Here is a 21,467-nt window from a genome sequence, read left to right on the forward strand (position 1 = left end):
TGATAAAATCAAGCGTTCGATCTCCAGGCAGTCAGCCTCAGAGAAATTAGATTTGGATGGTTGAAAGGACCTTGAAGTAGAAGGTCCTGTCTCAGCGGCAGAGTCCATGGTGGAAAGAATGACATGTCCACCAGATCTGCATACCAAGTCCTGCGTGGCCACGCAGGCGCTATCAAGATCACCGATGCTCTCTCCTGCTTGATCTTGGCAATCAGACGAGGGAGCAGAGGAAACGGTGGAAACACATAAGCCAGGTGGAAGGACCAAGGCGCTGCTAGAGCATCTATTAGCGTTGCCTTGGGGTCCCTGGACCTGGATCCGTAACAAGGAAGCTTGGCGTTCTGGCGAGACGCCATGAGATCAAGTTCTGGTTTGCCCCAATGATGAATCAATTGTGCAAACACCTCCGGATGGAGTTCCCACTCCCCCGGATGAAAAGTCTGATGACTTAGAAAATCCGCCTCCCAGTTCTCTACACCTGGGATAAGGATAGCTGATAGGTAGCAAGAGTGAATCTCTGCCCAGCAAATTATCTTTGAGACTTCTAACATCGCTAGGGAACTCCTTGTTCCCCCTTGATGGTTGATGTAAGCCACAGTCGTGATGTTGTCCGACTGAAATCTGATGAACCTCAGAGCTGCTAACTGAGGCCAAGCCTGAAGAGCATTGAATATTACTCTCAGTTCCAGAATATTTATTGGAAGGAGTGACTCCTGAGTCCACGATCCCTGAGCCTTCAGGGAGTTCCAGACTGCACCCCAACCTAGAAGGCTGGCATCTGTCGTTACAATTGTCCAATCTGGCCTGCGAAAGGTCATACCTTTGGACAGATGGACCCGAGATAGCCACCAGAGAAGAGAATCCCTGGTCTCTTGATCCAGATTTAGTAGAGGGGACAAATCTGTGTAATCCCCATTCCACTGACTGAGCATGCAGAGTTGCAGCGGTCTGAGATGTAGGCATGCAAACGGCACTATGTCCATTGCCGCTACCATTAAGCCGATTACTTCCATGCACTGAGCCACCGAAGGGTGAGGAATGGAATAAAGAACACGGCAGGAATTTAGAAGTTTTGATAACCTGGACTCCGTCAGGTAAATTTTCATTTCTACAGAATCTATCAGAGTCCCTAGGAAGGAAACTCTTGTGAGGGGGGATAGAGAACTCTTTTCCTCATTCACCTTCCACCCATGCGACCTCAGAAATGCCAACACTATGTCCGTATGAGACTTGGCAATTTGGGAGTTTGACGCCTGAATCAGGATGTCGTCTAAATAAGGGGCCACTGCTATGCCCCGCGGCCTTAGGACCGCCAGAAGCGACCCCAGAACCTTTGTAAAAATTATTGGTGCTGTAGCTAACCCAAAGGGAAGAGCTAAAAACTGGTAATGCCTGTCTAGGAAGGCAAACCTGAGAAACCGATGATGATCTTTGTGTATCGGAATGTGAAGATAAGCATCCTTTATATCCACTGTAGTCATGTATTGACCCTCCTGGATCATAGGTAGGATGGTACGAATAGTCTCCATCTTGAATGATGGAACTCTGAGGAATTTGTTTAAGATCTTTAGATCTAAAATTGGTCTGAAGGTTCCCTTTTTTTGGGGAACCACAAACAGATTTGAGTAAAATCCCTGTCCCTGTTCCTCCTTTTGAACTGAATGGATCACTCCCATAACTAGGAGGTCTTGTACACAGTGTAAAAATGCCTCTCTCTTTATCTGCTTTGCAGATAATTGTGAAAGGTGAAATCTCCCTTTTGGGGGGGAAGCCTTGAAGTCCAGAAGATAACCCTGGGATATAATTTCCAACGCCCAGGGATCCTGGACATCTCTTGCCCACGCCTGGGAGAAGAGCGAAAGTCTGCCCCCTACTAGATCCGTTACCGGATAGGGGGCCGTTCCTTCATGCTGTCTTAGAGGTAGCAGCAGGCTTTTTGGCCTGCTTACCTTTGTTCCAGGCCTGGTTAGGTCTCCAGACCGTCTTGGACTGAGCAAAAGTTCCCTCTTGTTTTGCATTAGAGGAAGTTGATGCCGCACTTGCCTTGAAGTTTAGAAAGGCACGAAAATTAGACTGTTTGGCCCTTGATTTGGACCTATCCTGAGGAAGGGAATGACCTTTTCCTCCAGTGATATCAGCAATAATCTCCTTCAAACCAGGCCCGAATAGGGTCTGCCCCTTGAAGGGAATGTTAAGCAGCTTAGACTTTGAAGTAACGTCAGCTGACCATGATTTAAGCCATAGCGTTCTGCATGCCTGGATAGCAAAACCAGAATTCTTAGCCGTTAGTTTAGTCAAATGAACAATTGCATCAAAAACAAAAGAATTGGCTAGCTTAAGTGCTCTAAGCTTGTCAAGTATGTCATCCAATGGAGTCGCTACCTGTAAAGCCTCTTCCAGAGACTCAAACCAGAACGCCACAGCCGCAGTGACAGGAGTAATGCATGCAAAGGGCTGTAGGATAAAACCTTGTTGAATAAACATTTTCTTAAGGTAACCCTCTAACTTTTTATCCATTGGATCTAAGAAAGCACAACTGTTCTCGACAGGAATAGTAGTACGCTTTGCTAGAGTAGAAACTGCTCCCTCCACCTTAAGAACTGTCTGCCATAAGTCCCGTGTGGTGGCGTCTATTGGAAACATTTTTCTAAACATAGGAGGGGGAGAGAACGGCACACCTGGTCTATCCCATTCCTTAGTAATAATTTCTGTAAACCTTTTAGTTATTGGAAAAACATCAGTGCACACCGGCACTGCATAGTATTTATCCAGTCTACACAATTTCTCTGGCACTGCAATTGTATCACAGTCATTAAGAACAACTAAAACCTCCCTGAGTAACACACAGAGGTGTTCAAGCTTAAATTTAAATGTAGAAATATCAGAATCAGGTTGCATCATCTTCCCTGAGTCAGAAACATCACCCACAGAAATAAGCTCTCCTTCTTCAGCTTCTGCATATTGTGAGGCAGTATCAGACATAGCTCTTAAAGCGTCAGTATGCTCTGTATTTCGTCTAACTCCAGAGCTATCTCGCTTTCCTCTAAATTCAGGTAGTCTGGCTAATACCGCTGACAGTGTATTATCCATGACTGCCACCATGTCTTGTAAAGTAAACGCTATGGGCGCCCTGGATATACTTGGCGACATTTGAGCGTTAGTCCCTTGAGCGGGAGTCAAAGGATCTGACACATGGGGAGAGTTAGTCGGCATAACTTCCCCCTCATCAGATTCCTCTGGTGATAAATTTTTTAAAGACAGAATATGATCTTTATTGTTTAAAGTGAAATCAGTACATTTGGTACACATTCTAAGAGGGGGTTCCACCATAGCTTTTAAACATAATGAACAAGGAGTTTCCTCTATGTCAGACATGTTTGTACAGACTAGCAATGAGACTAGCAAGCTTGGAAAACACTTTAAATCAAGTTAACAAGCAAATATAAGAAACGGTACTGTGCCTTTAAGAGAAACAAATGTTGTCAGAATTTGAAAAACAGTGAAAAAAGGCAGTAAATCAAACGAAATTTTTACAGTGTGTATAATAAGCTAACAGAGCATTGCACCCACTTGCAAATGGATGATTAACCCCTTAGTTAAAAAAACAGATAAAAAAACCGATATAAACGTTTTTTAACAGTCACACCAACTGCCACAGCCTTGCTGTGGGCCTACCTTCCCCAACAAACGATTTTGGAAAGCCTAAGAGCCCTTTAGAGATGTCCTATAGCATTCAGGGGACTCCTGGAGGAAGCTGGATGTCTCAGTCTGTAAAAGTTACTGCGCAAAAAAGAGCTAAATTAGGCCCCTCCCACTCATAGTAACACAGTGGAAAGCCTCAGGAAACTGTTTCTAGGCAAATTTAAGCCAGCCATGTGGAAAAAACTAGGCCCAATAAAGTTTTATCACCAAAGTATATATAAAAACGTTTAAACATGCCAGCAAACGTTTTATATTGTAAATATAAAAGAGTATTACCTCAGAAAGTAAGCATGATACCAGTCGCTATTAAATCACTGTATTCAGGCTTACCTTACATAAATTTGGTATCAGCAGCATTTTCTAGCATTCACATCTTCTAGAAAAAATCTTAACTGCACATACCTCATAGCAGGATAACCTGCACTCCATTCCCCCGCTGAAGTTACCTCTCTCTTCAGTTATGTGTGAGAACAGCAATGGATCTTAGTTACAACCTGCTAAGATCATATAAATCACAGGCAGATTTTTCTATTTTTCTGCCTGGGACAAAATAGTACAACTTCGGTACCATTTCAAAATAACAAACTTTTGATTGAAGCAAGATAACAGCTACATTTCACCACTTTCCTCTTACTACCTCCATGCTTGTTGAGAGTTGCAAGAGAATGACTGGATATGGCAGTTAGGGGAGGAGCTATATAGCAGCTCTGCTGTGGGTGATCCTCTTGCAACTTCCTGTTGGGAAGGAGAATATCCCACAAGTAATGGATGATCCATGGACTGGATACACCTTACAAGAGAAATCAGCCTTATTACCCCATGAGTTATGAATGATCAAAAGCAGGATCAATTCCTTGTATTTTTATTTTGGTTATGTATGAAAGGAGATAGCCAACTTTAAACCAATATTGTTTCAGTTTGGGGGCAGTCCCATAACAGGTGTCCTAGATCCGGCTCTTCATAGCAACATTTAGGGCAAACATTAATGACATCTTTATTCCATTTGGCCACTCTACATGGGGTAAGAAAGTCTCTGTGTAGTAATCTAAACTGGGTTTCACTTAAGTATGTTGAAAGGCAAAGACTCTGGGTTTTCTTAAGACTTCTCAAAACTGTTCTATCCAGATTAAAAGGGTCTACCAATTTTATCCAATAGCTCCTTAATTCTGACATCAGAGTCCCTACCTCCACTCTCCTAAGGATTTTATAAATAATAATAATAATATAATATAATAATAATAATATATATAAATAATAATAATAATATAATAATAAAGAGTGACCATTTTTCAGGATTAATAGAATCTATTAGTGGATGGTCTAGCCATATTTACGGGAAAGTCATTGAATTTGTCAATCTATAAATATAGTTCTTCATTTGGAGAAAATAGAACATATGTTTTCTTTGAACTTCCGTACAGATGTTTTAAAATACAGTTTTTTAGAATTTTTATCATACAAATCTCCAATAATTAAAGCTTTAGAAAGTGACCATTTATCAAATATGTCAACCATATTTCCCAAAGGGAAGTGGCCATTGTCCTTTACTGATAGCCATTTAGAAATGTTTGATACAGTTCCTAATGACCTTAACGATTTCTCCATACACAGAATGTCTCTATATAATGGATGAGAAGAAATAGTTTTCCCTAGATCTTTGTTTGACGCATGTACCACAAAATTCAAGGAATACGGGTAGCAGATCTGTTCCTCCAGGTATTTATTTGAATATTTAAAAGACTGTAAAAAACAATCAATTGGGAAACGTAAAATAGTTGCATAGTTGTACCATTCCATATTGGGTAAAGTCAACCCCCCCTTGGTATAAGTTAGCAAATTTTTTTTTGTTTTCCTCCCTGTCCAAAGTAAATATCTAAAAGATTGGTTGAACCTCCATAAATCAATTTTCTTTATTAATATAGGGAACATCCTAAGTGTATAAAGAATTTTAGGAATAATAAACATTTTGAAAAGATTAACTTTGCCTGCCAAAGAGACTGGCAGAGCTGTCCAACTCTTAATCTGTTCTTTACTATCCCATAGGATGGTAGAGATATTATCTCCATACCAGCCTGCAGGGTTAGCTGACATTTTTAGACCTAGATACTCCAATTAATTAGTTTCTATGAATTGATAGGGTTAAGAATCATCTATCTTCTTCTAGCCAAAGTATTTTATAGTTTGATAAGTTAGTTTTATAGCCTGATACTAGGCTATATTGGTCTAAAAGGTTAAGAATACTTTAAATATAGTTCTTCAGGTTAGATACAAATATGAGATCATCCGCGAATAACGAAGTTTTAAGTACAGTTTTACCTATACTAATTCCAGGTAAAGTTTTTCTCAACTTAATAGCCAATGGCTCCATTATTAAATCAAATAAGAGAGGAGACAAGGGACAACCCTCACGGGTGCCCCTTGTCAAAGTGAATGAATCTGAAATACCATTATTGGCCAATAAAGAGGCTTTTATATAGGAATACATATTTGCAATGAATTCCACAAATCTACCATCAAAACCGATTCTTTCCAATAATTTAATCATGAATGGCCACTTCACTCTGTCGAAGGCCTTCTCTGCATCCAAAAATAGCAGGAAGGCCTCAGGCAGAGCGGACTGGCCTCCACTATATTGACAATTTGTATGCAGGATTTTCCTTATTTTTGCTTCTGAATTTCTTCCAGTAACAAAACCTACCTGGTCCTGGTGAATAATCTTAGGCATAATGGATTTCATCCTTTCTGAAAAGATCTTCATCAGAATCTTGCAGTCAAGATTAAGCAAAGAGATAGGTCTGTATGAGGTTATTTCTGAGGGATATTTGTGGAAATACTTGAAAACTAGAGAAATCTCAATGTATCCTTCCTGGTAAAATATTTTATAATTAAATATTGTTTTTAGAAATTAAGATATTATTAGCTCTTTTGAAGCTTTCGGATGTCCTATGGTTCTGTTCAAAATAAATTTTATAAAGATCGCTTAGGACAGGAACTATCTTTGGTCAGAGAATCTGGTAGAACTCTAAAGGCAAATTATCTGGGCCAGGAGATTTCCCTTAGCCATAGAGGTAATGATTTTTTGAATTTCATGTTCCTCTATTGGGTTATTTAAAGATTCACAATCTAAATCTGAAATCTTAGGGAAGACTACATTGTCCAGAAACTTGTTGATGTTGACCATTTCAGGGCATTGAGATGAATATAAATCAGTGTATAAGTTCTGAAATAGAAGAGATATCTGATCCTGTTTCGTATATATTTTATCTTTAACTTTAAAAGCAGCTATCGGTTTTCTCTTGGTTCGCCTCTTAAGGCTTGAGGCCATGAATTTACCTGCTTTATTATCATGCCTTGTGCCTCCCCTAAGAGAAATAAATCTCTCTCTTTTTTTACAAGAGAAATAGTTCTCTCTATTTACATTATTTGGATGTCGTTGATACAAAAGATACATATCTCTTAATTTGCTTGATAGTTCTTTATATTTTATATTCTGTTTCTTTTTAAATCTAGCCACATAAGTATTAATATCTGCTTTTAAGTATAGCTTAGCTGTTTCCCAAAACACCAGGACATTTTCTCTACAGTGGTTATTAAACAGACTGAATTATCCCCAGGCTTAAAAATAGGTCTAAGCTTGAAAGAGTATTATGAGATTTCAAGCAACATATATATTCAAGATTGTCAGGGTTCAACATCTTGGTTAAACCCTAGTCCCATCATCCTAGTGCAGTAACAAGTCTCTATGTGAAAACTCAACAAAGGTCATAGCTAACATACACCTAGATTACGAGTTTTGAGCTAAACAGGGTGCAAAACGAACGCAACAAAAGTTGCGTTATTTCACCCCATAGCGCTGCCATTACAAATTTTTTAAAAGTCTCCTTGTACGTTCGATATGGTGGCGTTAAGTTCATATTGCAAAAAACCCAAGGGCTGCTTTGACGTGCTCGTGCACGCTTTCCCCCATAGACATCAATAGGGAGAGAGTATTAGAATAAAAACCTGAAGCGGGGAATGAAAAATTTCCGTAACGCAAACCCATTGATGCCTATAGGGGAAAAAAAGTTACGTTTTAACACCATAATATAAATCCCAAGTCTAAACACCCCTAATTCACTGCCCCCGACATCGCTGACACCTAAATAAAGTTATTAACCCCTATTCCACTGCTCCCGACATCGCCAACACTAATACAAATTTTTACCCCCTATTCTGTTGCTCCCTGACATTGCTGCCACTATGATACGTTTATTAACCCCTATTCTGCCGCTCCCAACATCGCCGGCACCTAAATAAAGTTATTAACCCCTAATCTGCCACTCCCAACATTGCCGCCACTAATAAAAGTTATTAAGCCCTATTCCACCACTCCCTGACATCGCTGTCGCTATAATAAAGTTATTAACCCCTAAACCTCCAGCCTCCCACATCTCCACCACTAAATAAACCTAATAACTCCTAAACCGCCGGACCCCACATCGCAAAACACTAAATTAAACTATTAACCCCTAAACACCCCACTAAATTTAAATTACAATTTAACTCTATTTAAATAAATAAAAACTTACCTGTGAAAAAAATAAATCTAACATTAAACTATAAATTAACCTAACATAACTATTATAATAAAATAAAAAAAATACCAATTAAAATATCTAAATTACAAATTTAAAAAACCTAACACTACGAAAAAAATAAACAAATCTAAATTACAACTAAAACAAAACAAATCCTACGAAATTTTTTTAAAAATCTAAGTATACCAAAAATAATTAACACTAAAATCACGAACAATACACAGATTACGAGATTTGCGTTAGAGGCTGTGCGGTGCTATCGAGCAGTTTTCACTCACCGCTCACTTACCTGCAGCGCTGGTATTACGAGTTTTTACAAACCCGTCGTTAAAAGCCAAGAAGTGAGCATTGAGCAAAAATTTGCTCATTACCGCACTCCAATACCAGCGCTGCTTAAGTCAGCGGTGAGCTGGTCGTACGTGCTTGTGCACGATTTCCCCATAGGTATCAACGGGGAGAGCCAACTGAGAAAAAGTCTAACACCTGTAAAAAAGCAGCATATTAAGTTTAGCTAGGTAGTTATTAAATAGTTAATAACTATTTAATAACTATTGTACCTAGTTAAAATAAATAAAAACTTGCCTGTAAAATAAAAATAAACCCTAAGCTAGCTACAATGTAACTATTAGTTATATTGTAGCTAGCTTAGGGTTTATTTTATAGGTATTTAGTTTTAAATAGGAATAATTTAGTTAATTATAGTAAATTTCTTTAGATTTATTTAAATTATATTTAAGTTAGGGGGTGTTAGGGTTAGACTTAGATTTAGGGGTTAATACATTTAATATAGTGGCGGCGACGTTAGGGGCGGCAGATTAGGGGTTAATAAGTGTAGGTAGGTTGCGGCGACATTGGGGTGGCAGATTAGGGGTTAATAAATATAATGTAGGTGGCGACGATGTTGGGGGCAGCAGATTAGGGGTTCGTAAGTATAATGTAGGTGGCGGCGGTGTCAGGAGCGGCAGATTAGGGGTTAATAAGAATAATGTAGGTTTCGGCGATGTCAGGGGCGGAAGATTAGGGGTTACTAAGTGTAAGATTAGGGGTGTTTATGTTAGGGTTTTAGGTGTAAACATAACTCTTATTTCCCCATAGGAATCAATTGGGCTGCGTTACAGAGATTTACGCTGCTTTTTGGCAGGTGTTAGACTTTTTCTCAGCCGGCTCTCCCCATTAATGTCTATGGGGAAATCGTGCACGAGCACGTACGACCAGCTCACCGCTGACTTAAGCAGCGCTGGTGTTGGAGTGCGGTATGGAGCAAAATTTTGCTCTACGCTCACTTATTGCCTTTTAACGCCGGGTTTGTAAAAACCTGTAATGCCAGCGCTGTAGGTAAGTGAGCAGTGAGAAAAAAACTGCTTGTTAGCACCGCACAGCTCCTAACACAAAACTCGTAATCTCGCCGTTAGATTTTTTTTAATTTTTCATAGGATTTGTTTTGTTTTAGTTGCAATTTAGATTATTATTTTTTTCGTAGTATTAGGATTTTTAAATTTGTAATTTAGATATTTTAATTAATAGTTTTTTTATTTTATTAGAATAGTTATGTTAGGTTAATTTATAGTTTAATGTTAGGTTTATTTTTATTTCACAGGTAAGTTTTTATTTATTTAAATATAGTTATATTGTAATTTTAATTTAAAGTTAGGGGGGTGTTAGGTTTAGAGGTTAATAGTTTAAGTCCAGCAGTTTAGAGGTTAGTAGGTTTATTTTTGTGGCAGAGATGTGGGAGCCCGGAGGTTTAGGGGTTAATAACTTTATTTAGTGGCGGCGATATCGGGGAGCAGCGAAATAGGGGTTAATAACTTTATTATATCGGGCTGTGGGGGAATATGGTTAATATATTTAACCAGTGTTGGTGATGTGGGCGGCAGATTAGGGGTTAAAAACTTTATTGAATAGTCGTGATGTGGGTGGGCGGAAGATTAGGGGTTAAAAGGTTTAATATAGTGTTTGCGATACGGGGGGGTGGCGGTTTAAGGGTGTTAGTGTACTTTGTAACACTTAAGTTATGAGTTTTGTGAAACATTTTTGTTACACAAAATCCATAACTACTGCTCTCAGATTGCGGTATGGATCATGTCGGTATAGGCTGTAACGCAAGCATTTTAGCCTCGCCGCACAACCTGTAATACCGGCACTATGAAAATTCCACGCAAAAAAACATCATTTTTTTTAGTGCGGGATTGACGTTGCGTTACATGCTAAAATGCTTGTGGTATAGCTATACTGACACAACTCTCAATAGTGCATTACTGCTTTTACACTAAAATTGCCATTTTTTCAGCGTTAAAAGCTGCAACGCAAAACTCGTAATCTAGGTGATAGAATAAAAAGGACAAACAATGTGACATCAAATTTTGTGCAATAAATAGTAAATAAATTAATAGTTTATGATGATTTATCAACTCTCCACCAAAGTTCATAATCTTGGTAATCTTCTAAAAAGAAACACACTGATCCCAACATATAATAAAACAATAACAAGTGTTAAAAATGAACTGATCATATATAAAAAAATTAAGTGTCCACTGGGTCCATGATTTTCTAAAGAGAAAAAAAAATCCCATCATCTCATCAGTAGTGCATTGGCAAATATCTTTGTGAAGGTTCAAAAAGGTTCAAAAAGTTTAAAAATAAAGATGTGAAAAAGAAATCATCAAATGTGATCATCAGACTTTATACAGTGGATTCAAGATCTTCCACATCAGAACATAAATAATAATTTAATTAATAATATGTGATACGTTTATCCAGTGTCCACACAAAGTTCAAAATCTTCTGAGGAGGAACAAATTGTTCCCATCCTTCATAACACCAAAACACAATAACAGTGACTCTATGGAGAGAGGGGGGGAAAAAGGAAGGAAGAACCGAGGGCCCTCATTAATAAAATTTATTTTTTGTTTCATTTTCTATGAAAATTTGAGATGATTCAGATGAAAAAAGAAAAGGGTGAAGGAAAAATTGCGGAATTTCATTAATAAAGCTATTTTTTTTTTGTTAATTTTCAAGGTTTCAATGTTTTAGCTGCTTCAGGTGAATCAAAAAGAAAAAAGTTGTAGCTGGATTTAATCCTCAACTTGGCTGGGTATCAAAGAGAAAAAAAAATTGTTTTCTGAAGCAAATCAGGAACACAAAGTTGAGAATTGCCTCCTTTTCAAGGATGTTTCAATAGAGAAGTCCTGGAAAAGTAGAATTTTAGTCCCTTTGAAGTGGAGACTCTGCTGCTTCCTAAAGGCTCTTAAAAGTTTATTATAAAGAGATTTTTGTTGAGCTTTATTACCAATAGGTCAGGAAGAGTCTTGTTATGGTATCACCAGATATCAAGGGTTAATACCAGATGAAAGATGTCCTGAACAGAATGCACTTTATTGAGGGCTATATGCCCAGAATTTATGCAGGTTTGAGACCAGATGTGGGGATGGCAGTATTGTACATTAGATAGAGGGAAGATGCCCTTTTTCATGATACAATAGAATAACATTACTTAAGCAGATAAACAATTTAAACACAAGAAAACAATGGAGTCCTTCTTATCACCTAGCAGTCTGACTCTGGAGGTGATTAAACAATGTGAATTCTTATCACATAAACTTAATTACAGTACACAATATGCTAGGAAACCTGTCTCAGAAAATAGTTTCTCAAAACTGAACAGAGTTAACTCTTTTTCAAGTACTGACAGAGAGGTCTGTCACACGGTTCCCTCCTGGTGGGACACTCTGGCAGACCCGGCTTGACCCTTTGGCGGGTAAACTTGGGGATGACCGGAATAGGAGGTGGTAGGCATGTCAGTTTGCCGGGACAATCCATCTCCATTATGAGAGAGAATTCCTGTCCGTATAAATAAAGGTTCAACTTCTTCAGTGCCCATACCAGGGCTAAGCAATCCTTTAAAAATCTCATCAGCTTCTTTACGAGTTTTTTTTACCTGTTCTTTATAGGTATCCACAATCCCTTCATACTGACATAGGGTGCCCTTGAGTTGCTGCACCTCACTATGAGCCAGCGTCAGCTTCTCCTCCAGTGTCACTAAGTTTGTCTTTAATGTTTCATGTTCCACTCTCAAGCTGGTGTTTTCTGCAGTCTGTTGGTGCAGCTTGTCTAGCAGAGATTCCCGTTCTAAACTCGCTTTTTCCTCTGCGCTCTTCTTCTCTCCCGCTAGCACTGTTATGTGATTGTTTAACGTGACCATTTCGTCCTCTACTTGACTCTTCTCCTTCATCAGCGCATTGTAACGGGACTTCCACGTATCAATGGCGGATAGAGATTTACTGAGCTCAGCGTCCTGGGGCTCAGCAGCAGGTGGGTCAGTCTCTGTGGCACGGATCTGGGCACGGGTAGTCACAGGGTTAACATCTGCGGGACCCATGGGAGCATAGGCAGAAACAAGGGGGGCCAAGTCATTTCCAAGGAGAACATCAGCTGGTAAGTCCTTCATGACCCCCACATTCACATGTCTAGAGCCCACTCCCCAATCCAAATGTACCCGGCAACAGGTAGGCGGAAACACAGCGCTCCCTGCTACCCTCACAGCCACAGTTTCTCTGGTGTGCTGGTTCTCAGACACCAAGTTCTTTTAGAGCAAGGTCATGGTAGCACCAGTATCCCGTAGACCACTGACCTCCTTCCCATTCACTTTAACCAGTTGCCGGTTATTGCAGTGGGCAGCTTGCACGGGGTCTGCTTCATGTAGGATGCCCCAGCATTCTTCCACCTCTACGTAGTGGGCCGCAGGCTGAGGGATGCGTGGGATTCCGCCGGCGGGTCTTCTCCAGGACTGTGCTTGGTTCGCTGCGTTTAGGGGACACTCTGGTCTTTTGTGCCCTAGTTGCTTACATCCAAAGCACCGAAAAGGTTGTGAGTAGTCTGGTGAGTTGAACCGGGCTCTCTGAGGATAGTTCGCGGCTGGAGGCCATGTGGTAGAGCGGTGTGCCGGGGGTTGGTAACTGGTAGCTGCTGGGGTGACTGTGGGTTGGTACTCTACTCTGGCAGGGGGCTTAGTGGTAGCAGTGTCCAATTTGTGGGTATCCATATACTCATCTGCCAAGCGAGCAGCTTCATGCAGGGTGGAGGGTTTACGGTTCCGAACCCAATCTCGAACTCCTGCGGGTAACTTGTCGAAGCAATGTTCCAACAGGAATAGCTGCAGCACCTCTTCCCCAGATACGGCTTGGCACCCCGCCATCCAGTGAACTGCTGTGCAGTGCACCTTATATGCCCACTCGACGTAGGAATCTCCAGCTAGTTTAACAGTGTCTCTGAACCGCCTCCTGTATGCCTCTGGTGTAACCGCATACCTGGAGAGCAGAGCCTCTTTTACAGCATTATAATCCCCGACATCCTCATCTGGAATGGCCCGAAAAGCCTCGCTGGCCCGGCCGGATAATTTTCCGGAATATATCATGACCCAGTACTCTGCGGGTACCTTGTGTAGTGCACATTGCCTCTCAAAATTCGCAAGGTACCCATCAATCTCTCCTTCTGTTTCCAGGAAGTTTTTAAAAGCTGCAAAATTTACTTTTCTCTTTTCCACTGGGGTTGCTGTGACTTGGGCTGCTGCAGCGCCGCTTTGGCGAAGTAGGTTGGCCTCCACAGCTGCTATGACCCGGTCGATAATTTCAGCAGATGGGTTGGGGTCATAATATGCCAGTCTTATTTTAACCGCCTGATCAAAGCTTGCTTCTTCGGGGGTTCTGTCTGATATGCTGGGCCATTGGTTCCTTCGGTCCCTGGTACTCCTTCCATCTTGGTCAGTATTGTAATAATCCCCCTCTTCCTGAGGTTACTGGCTTGTGTAGTTGCTCTTCTGAGCGATGAGGATCATCCCGTCACTTGCCACCAATTGTTATGGTATCACCAGATATCAAGGGTTAATACCAGATGAAAGATGTCCTGAATATGGGATCAGCAACACACACCCCAGCTCCACATTGAAGGTAAAAACAGAATGCACTTTATTGAGGGCTATATGCCCAGTATTTATGCAGGTTTAAGACCAGATGGGGGGTTGGCAGTATTGTACATTAGATAGAGGGAAGACGCCCTTTTTCATGATACAATAGAATTACATTACTTAAGCAGATAAACAATTTAAACACAAGAAAACAATGGAGTCCTTATCACCTAGCAGTCTGACTCTGGAGGTGATTAAGCAATGTGAATGCTTATCACATAAACTTAATTACAGTACACAATATGCTAGGAAACCTGTCTCAGAAAATAGTTTCTCAAAACTGAACAGAGTTAACCCTTTTTCAAGTACTGACAGAGGTCTGTCACAAGTCTATTCTATAAAGGATTTAAATTCCTGGAATTTGAGATTTTCAGGGATTCCAATTAGGTGCAGGTTATTACGCCTTGCGCTATTTTCCATGTCTTCCATTTTATTAGTTAAGATTACATTTTGCTTTAATAGAGATTCTTTGTTCTGCTTCTCAGCCTGAAGTTTTATCTCTCCTATTATTGTATCCAGCCTCTAATGCAGCTCCTCTATTTTAGGGATAATCAATACTGATACTTGTGTGGCAATCTTACTGACATCAAAAGTGTCAGGTAATTTATCTTCCATACTGGACTTGTTGGGGGGAGTTAGTAACCCTGCCTGTTTTTTTTATCTAGCTGCTTAGGTTTAGGAGACATTTTTGCTTGGTTAAGATATTTATCCATAGGCTTTACAATCAATATAGCCAGAAAAAAAAAGACAAGGAAGTCAGTTTGTCTTTTTATATCGATTCCAAATCAGCTTCCAGGTCCTCCCTCAGCAACGACCTAGGTAATCCTTAAAGGCATTGCGGCTGGCTAAAAAAAATGCACTCTTCCAGTAAGGTATCGCAACAGCTGCATAAACTAGCTGAAATGTTTGCTATGCTGAGTATCTGTTCGAACTTAAATAATCAGTAGTGATGTCACGAACCTAAAAATTTCAGTGTGCGAACAGCGGACTCGAACTTTCGCAACTGTTCGTGAACCGGCGAACCGGGTGAACCGCCATTGACTTCAATAGGCAGGCGAACTTTAAAACCAACAGGGACTCTTTCTGGCCACAATAGTGATGGAAAAGTTGTTTCAAGGGGACTAACACCTGGACCGTGGCATGCCGGAGGGGGATCCATGGTAAAACTCCCACGGAAAATTACATAGTTGATGTAGAGTCTTGTTTTAAGCCATGAAGGGCATAAATCACCTAACATTCCTAAATTGTTTGGAATAGCATGCTTTAAAACATCAGGTATGATGTTGTATCGATCAGGTAGTGTTAGGGTTACGCCCGCTTCACAGTGACAGACCAAACTCCCAGTGTAACGCACCGCAAACAACCGCAAACATTCCATTTGCACAACCACGAGATAGATAGATTTGATAGATAGATACATAGATTACATAGATCAATAGATGCAATATACATTTGATAGCTACGATTGATAGTTAGATATATTTGATAGATAAATAGATAGATTTGATAGATATATAATTTTCTAGACAGAGAATTACAAGATGTGCGGTCTGGGACCCATGATAAGGTTCCCAGAGGCATTTGCAGCACCAGGGGACGTGTATATGGCAGGGATTTACACTAGCAGACTGATGTAAAAGTTTTTTTTTTTAAATTTACACTAATGTTACACCAGATATGACTGGTGGTGGCACTGAGCAAGTAGGCACAGTATATGCTGTGAGCCTGACACACAGGCTGGCAGTGGCAGGCAGGCAACTGCTATTAGATTACACTAGCAGACTGATGTAAAAGTTTTTTTTTTTACATTTACACTAATGTTGCACCAGATATGACTGGTGGTGGCACTGAGCGAGTAGGCACAGTATATGCTGTGAGCCTGACACACAGGCTGCCAGTGGCAGGCTGGCCTGGCAACAGAAATTAGATTACACTAGCAGACTGATGTAAAAGTTTTTTTTTTTAATTTACACTAATGTTACACCAGATATGACTGGTGGTGGCACTGAGCGAGTAGGCACAGTATATGCTGTGAGCCTGACACACAGTCTGGAAGTGGCAGGCTGGCCTGCTGGCAACTGGAATTAGATTACACTAGCAGACTGATGTAAACGTTTTTTTTTTAAATTTACACTAATGTTACACCAGATATGACTGGTGGTGGCACTAAGCAAGTAGGCACAGTATATGCTGTGAGCCTGACACACAGGCTGGCAGTGGCAGGCTGGCCTGGCAACTGAAATTAGATTACACTAGCAGACTGATGTAAAAAAAAAATATTTTTAAATTTACACTAATGTTACACCAGATATGAGTGGTGGCAGTGAGCAAGTAGGCACAGTATATGCTGTGAGCCTGACACATGCTGACAGGCAGGCAAATGCAATTAGATTACAAAGAATACAAAAATTAAAAAAAAATTATGTTCTAGCCCTAAAAAGGGCTTTTTGGGGTGCTGTCCTTACAGCAGAGATCAGATGAGTCCTTCAGGACTGTAGTGGACACTGAATACACTAGCCTAGCTATCAATTTCCCTATAAAATCAGCAGCAGCTACACTATCGCTCCTCTCACTAAGAATGCAGGATCAGGAGCTGGGAGGTTCTGGGAGGGAGTGTCTGCTGCTGATTGGCTGAAATGTGTCTGCAGACTGTGAGATACAGGGTCAAAGTTTACTCAATGATGACGAATCGGGGGCGGATCGAACATCGCATATGTTCGCCCGCCGCGGCGAACGCGAACAAGCTATGTTCGCCAGGAACTATTCGCCGGCGAACTATTCGCGACATCACTAATAATCAGCAACACATAGGGTTCAAACTCATATAGCTATGCAAAAAAAGAATTACTTGCTGAACAGTTTTACTGCATTCAAAGTTAATTTACATCAATCAAGTGATACAAAGTTCTATTCAAGCAAAGCTGGTCAACTAAAACCAAAAAGAAGCATAAGTTTATTATCTCCACAGTGATAGAGAGCATATGGATCAATTCAGTGAATACCATAAAATGTTATAGAGAGTAAAGTCCCTTTAATACAGCGGTCAATTCTGCCTATCAGGCAAATTACCAGGTAATTCACTGTATATTCAATTTCCAGCCAGCGTGGTAGTGTGTTAGACTCTCAACTTTATCCAGCAGATCACAAGAAAAGAAAGGACTTACCTCCTATCTGTAGCCCCATTTATCCTTTAGTTGCTGTTTCTTAAAAGCAGCGTACCTTGTTATCCTCATAATAGGGGATTGGAGAGGGCCTCTCGTTGGCAGTCTGAGGCGATGTAACGGCCAAATTCCTGACTTTCCAGCAGGGCCACTCTAACAGTTGTGTCTGTGTTCCAACCCAGACCCTAGACCAACCATACCTCTCGTGAGGCAACTCAAGCGGCTTCTCTCCCTCCTCCTCCAGACCTGCCTGGCAGCGATCCTCAAAATCACTCTCCGTGGGCAGCCCCTAAGGTCAGAGCTTCACTTCCGTGGTTTAGATACCAGACGAGGCAGATGGCGCGGTTAACACACCACGCTCCTACTGCCGCCTACCACGTGGTTCACGCTCTTGTGTTGCACGATGACGTCACGAGCGGATCATCCCCCTGACTCTGCTGACCATTCGCTATTTACAGTTTTTATAACTATATTCAAGAATGTAAGCTATACACAGCCTTTACTTGAGCCATTATGTTTTAAAAAGTACTTGCAGTTTAGTTAAATTTTCATTCATAAACACATAATTCAACACACAGTCTATTTTACAGCATCTCTAGAGAGTTGTACAAGTAACTTATGACTGCTATAAAATGTACAACTTTTATTGTCCCTGCAAATTTTAATTACATAGCTATCATCTATCGGGCAATGAAAAGATGTCTCAGATTTCAGATGGTTAGCATGAATACAGTTACATTTACAAGTCGTGTAATTTGTTCAGTCATGCTTCATCTTTTATTGCGTATGTTTGCATAATATTGTACTTAAAATTATGTCTTGTTTGAAATACCATATGTATCTTAAGACTTTGTAATAATTAAACTTACCAGTTAAACTCTATTGACTGCAATTTGTATAAAAATATCTATCATGGATGATGATGAGCTCTTTGAATAAACATTGTACTTCTCTTTTACTCAGTAACTGTAGCAAAAGCAGAAAACAGGAGTTTAAATTAAAATAAAATAAATAAATAAAAATTATACAAATGGTGAAAATAAAGTTTAGCTCAAAAATCCTTCTGGTGTCCAATACTCCGAGTCCCGGGTAATTGGCTGGTAAAGAGTTGATATTTTTCACTTTAAAAAGTATCCCTTCTCAGCCATTAGCTTTCCTTGGTGAAGTGCCCTTGGGATTTGAAACACACTGGATTGCTAATATGTCCGCTGTGGTGTTTTGCCTGTTAATGTTTTTCTCACTTTTTTTCTTGGCAAGATTGTAATTAGCTATTGGATTGAGATGTATATATATAAATAATTGGCTGGTAGTACTGTCTATTGAACATGTTTTTTATACAACACTCAAACCCAAACATTTGGTAGCCACAGAAGGAAGATACTGGTCATGTGGTGTGATCACATGCACCATACTATTTATGCAATCAAGATCTGGAGACAGCCAGCCAATTTTCCTGAAAACGTTTTTTTTTTAACAAAAGTAAACCTCATTTAAACTATGGATGAGTACAAATATGGAGCAATTATTAGACAAGTGCACATTTATGAATCATAGTATATATATAAATCAAGCAAAACAGGGAAGGAATGTCTTCTTTAAAAGGGTTACATAAGTCCTGCTTTTAAACAATTCCAGAAATAGAAAAAAGCAATAGGTTAACTTTAAAATGAACGTTGTCTTCAACAGTGAAGCCTGCTAAGATATCTATAAGTGTTTTCATGTGTTCTTTGTTTTCAAAATTTCAATTTGCTTCAGTAAGATTGACCTTTGAGTGAGAAATATCATTTTGAAAGCTGCTTTTCAAAATCAGAAAGAATGTAAAAATCAGGGGTTGCTTATACCTACAGAAGCCAGAGGCAGAAGGCTGCTAATAAATAACTCAAACATATTTTGTTACATTATATTAAACAGTCATTTATATTTTGCAAACGAAGGGCAGCTTGTACGTTTGAAATAAGGGTTTTATACAATATTGAAGACATCCATAGAACACTGATATCAGTATATGCACTATGCAAATGCATTATTCATAGTGTATTAATGAGAATGTGTTACTATATAACTGCCAAACCGTAGGACTGTGCAAGATTGATTATATGCAATGTATGTGTGATTATAGACAATATACCTAAGGGTTTTGTGGAATAACCGTGGGAGGTGCCAACAAGGGGAAAATCCAGTTAGTGCCATAAAGTGTTGCCTTAGATTCAAGCTCCAGAACTTTTTGAATGATAGCAATATATCAGCAGGTAAGCAATAAAATATTAAAGGCAAAGCTTTCAGTAAATAGCTGTTATATTTAATCTGCAACATGTGTGTGACACACTCTATATATTTTACAATCATTATATTAGGGGGAGCAACATTGTTTAGTTGCATCTAATAGTCACTCATGAGTCATTCAGAAATAATTTGTGAAAACATTTTTGTTCACCCACTATTTATTTTGGAGGAATAGCTTCAGCACAGAGGAGCAGCTAGCCAGCAACTTAAAATTAAATTAAGTTAAAACATTAGCTGTTGCTACTGCTACAAGCCAGCAGCTCCTTGTCTCTTCTCCATATTTTATTTATTGTTCTCTATGTTATCCACCATCTCTTTTTATCTATTTCTAACATCTCTCTCTCTCTCTCTGTTTAATTGTGTGTGTAATGACACTGGCAAGACAAGCAATTTAAAGTAGGCATATCATTTTATGCATTCTGAAGATTGTGACTCCAAATGTAATAGAGTTGATATTCATGTTGAAGTCTGCTATTTTAATTTCATAAAAAGAGATTTAAAAGCATCTGCTTAGCCTAACTGGTTCAAAAATAAACCCAATATTGCTGCAAAATATATCCTTATTTTCTGAAGTAATGTACAATATATGGATACATTTACTGGAACTGATAAAAAAATACATATTTATGAAAAAATATTTTAAAATGTTCTCTTGACAAAATTAGCTCATTATCTTCTACTTCTACTAAAGCAGATGTTGCTATTACCATTGTAAAATAGTTTTTATTATTGGCTAAAAGTGTTAAATCCAATGCTGGCTATGTTTTCAGTTATTAAATGTACTGAAATTTGTTAATCTGTAATAAAATCTTACCTGATTGCAGGGTTTGTAGAATGTCATGTTTTACATATTTTTATCAATATGATCAAAGACTATGGCCTCTAGTTATCAAGCTGTCTACTTACCTGCATTCGCCGTCTCCAATACGCTCGCCTAAGCTCGCCTAAGCTCGCCTAACATCGCCGCCTCCCCTACACCGCCGCCACCTACATTATATCTATTAACCCCTAAACCTAAGTCTAACCCTAACCCTAACACCCCCCTAACTTAAATATTATTTAAATTAATCTAAATAAATATTCCTATAATTAAATAAATTATTCCTATTTAAAACTAAATACTTACCTATAAAATAAACCCTAAGCTAGCTACAATATGATTAATAGTTGCATTGTAGCTATTTTAGGGTTTATTTTTATTTTACAGGCAACTTTGTATTTATTTTAACTAGGTACAATAGCTATTAACCCCTTAATGACCACAATGTACCCTGTATGTCACTGGTCGTTAAGGGTTTTTTCAGGACATAATAGCACAAGTCTAGCAAGAACACGCTATTAATGCCCTCCTTCCAGCAGGCTTTGTGAAATAGAGCAGTCTCAAAGCTGGTGGCAAGATTGCGCTATTAAACAATCAAGTCCCAAAAAAAGGCCAGCGACATACAGGGTACCGCGCTGGTCCTTAAGGGGTTAAATAGTTATTAACTATTTAATAACTACCTAGTTAAAATAAATACAAATTTACTTGTAAAATAAATCCTAACCTAAGTTACAATTACACCTAACACTATACTACCATTAAATAAATTAAATTAATTAAATACAATTACCTACAATTAAATAAAAATAACTTAAAATTAACTAAAGTACAAAAAACCTCTAAATTACAGAAAATAAAAAAGAATTACAAGAAGTTTAAACTAATAACACCTAATCTAAGCCCCCTAATAAAATAAAAAATCCCCCCAAAATAATAAAATTCCCCACCCTATACTAAATTAA

The sequence above is a fragment of the Bombina bombina genome, chromosome 2, assembly GCF_027579735.1.
Source record: "Bombina bombina isolate aBomBom1 chromosome 2, aBomBom1.pri, whole genome shotgun sequence".
Lineage (NCBI taxonomy): Eukaryota > Metazoa > Chordata > Amphibia > Anura > Bombinatoridae > Bombina > Bombina bombina.